This window comes from Geospiza fortis, unplaced genomic scaffold, assembly GCF_000277835.1.
Source record: "Geospiza fortis unplaced genomic scaffold, GeoFor_1.0 scaffold546, whole genome shotgun sequence".
Taxonomy (NCBI): domain Eukaryota; kingdom Metazoa; phylum Chordata; class Aves; order Passeriformes; family Thraupidae; genus Geospiza; species Geospiza fortis.
Genome location: NW_005054612.1, coordinates 181,238 through 183,659, shown reverse-complemented (window position 1 = coordinate 183,659; position 2,422 = coordinate 181,238).

The following is a 2,422-nucleotide window of genomic DNA, read 5'->3' as shown; positions in this document are numbered from 1 at the left end:
CACGGCCCCGGGCACCGAGTCAAGGCCGCCAGAGCGTTCCGGTCACAGGCGTGAGTCACGGGCTGCGACAGCGGCCCTCAAATGCCACCCGGGAGCCTTTGCTGGCAGAGCACCGGTTCCTGCACCCCGAGGCACTGCCCGGGCACAGCCGGGGAGCGGTTTCCTCGAGCTCTCCTCCCTCCGGAGAGCACAACCAGGACCGGCCGGGGCCGCACGAAGCGGCACTTCCAGAGCCAGCGCTGCTTTCCACAGCCCGCAGCCTCCTCACGGGGCTGCTCCCCCAGCCAGGCTGAGTCCGGGCACCAGGACTCCCCATCCCTCCCAGCTGCAGGAACACGGGGCTGCCCCCGGTTCTGCCTTCTCAGAATCTTCACAGCCTTTTCCCGGGCTCCTCCTCCTGCGATTTTCCCAGCTGCTGTCAAACGTCACCTCGGCAGCTGCTGCCTCCATCCTTCCTATTCATCCCGGCGGATTATGGAGGGGCTGGGATCTCAGACTCCACCGAGGAGCTGTGGGCGGATCCTCCTCTGGCTGGGGGTCCCGTGAGGGGTCCCGAGGGGTCCACAGAGGGGAATAACAGCCCATGTCCCACCGGAGGGTCCCCAGCGAGCCCCGCTCCGCCCTGGGACAGCCCGTGGGTGCGCACGGAGCAGAGGCAGACTCTGTCTTCCAAAGCTGATTAAAAATAGATGCAGCATCAAACTAATTATGGAGATTAATTAGCATTCGTGGAGCAGAGTGAGCACAGGACGGGGCACACGGGGAGGAGTGGGTGGTGCAGCGGGGTCCGAGCCCACCCTGTGCTGCCCCGGCACCCCCAGTGCCCCGGCGCTCCCCAGGACTGGTGGAGCACATCTGGGGGGTCCCCAGGCCCCCACATCAGCAACAGATGCCAAACCGCACAGCGCTGCTGAAATGAGGTCAGCGATCGCCTGCGGCGCGTTGGAGCATCGCTCGTCCTGCCGAGGCTGCGGGGCGAGGGGCCCAGGGCAGCCCCGCTCCCCGGGCCGGCGGCAGCCGGGGCAGGAGCGATGGAGAGCTCTGGAGAAGCCCGAGCAGGGCTGCAGGGTCAGCGCTTGTGGAAGCTGGGAATGACAGAACCCCGAGCACCCACACTGGAACCTGCCCCCCAACACCCGGTGGGGCGGGACAACCCCACAGGGCCACGGCGGCGCTGATTTATTCCTTCTGGAAAGCGGAGCAGGACCCCAGGTGCCCCCAGTGCTGGTGCCCCCCCCCGCTCACACCTCTCCAGCCCCCCAAAGCCTCCCCGTGCCCGGGCACCGGGCGGTTTCGGGCACCGATGTTGGATTTGGGATGGGCTGTGCTCCACTGCTGGCCCCCCTTCTGCTCCCTGCCCAGCCCCCGTGTGTTGGGCCATCGAAATTCATGAGCTCTGTGGAAAGGCTGGGACAGGAGCCCCGGGCCGGTGGATCACGGCGATCCCGGGCTGCCCGGGACCCCCAGCCCCGCCTGCCTCGCCCTGCCGACACCCAGGGCCCTTCCCCAGGGCTGGGGCAGGGGCAGCGCCCCCGGCACCTCCTGCTGCAGCGCTGCTGCCCTTCCCAACCCGGCCTCGGGAGCAGCTCCTGCTGCCTCCCTCTCTCCCCTCGCCCCTCCCGGCGCAGTTTGGCAGAGCCCGGGCGGGAAGATGGGGAAAGGAAAGGAAAGGAGCCTATTTCCAGCCATGGATGGAATGTGGAATTCATCCACCTGCGGTCGGAGGCGTCAGGAGGCTCGGGGCGGCCGCCGGGACCGCACAGACCTGCCTGACCGGGGGGTTCGGGGGGGCTCGACTCAGAGGTGGCACCAGGAGGGGCCGGGATGTTGTCCCCAAGGGACGGGGATGTCCCCAATGGACGGGGATGTCCCGCGGGTGGGGCAGAGCCCGGCTGCAGTCCTGCCCTGCCTCGGCAGTTCAGGCACGAGCGAGAACCACATCGAACTAATTGGATCCCAGTTTACCGCAAACAAAGAGAAGGCAGGTGACATTTACCTAGCGGAGTAATTGATATCCGAGTAATTTGTCGGAGTAACCTCATTACACGCCAGCTGGATTTCCACACCCTCCCAATCCCACTCATTACAAACAAGGTTTGTGTGTTAATCGGAGCGCTTTAATCACGGCGCTGCCCACCATCCCTCCGGCAAGTTACAAAGCCGCCAGATTTATCACAGACTCTAAACACTCTCCCAAGGATCGCTGGGGATTTTAGAGCAGGCAGCGCTGCTCCTCGGGAAAACAGCGGGTATTTGTCCCTGGAGCGATGCGCGGGGCAGAGCCGGTTCTGGCACCACCTCTCCTCCCTTCCCGCAGGCTGTCCCTCCATCCGCGGCCCGGCTGATCGCCTCCTCCTCCTCCTCCTCCTCCCCACACAGGCAGGAGCTGTTCCCTCGCCAGACACGCGGCTCCAGTCACAAC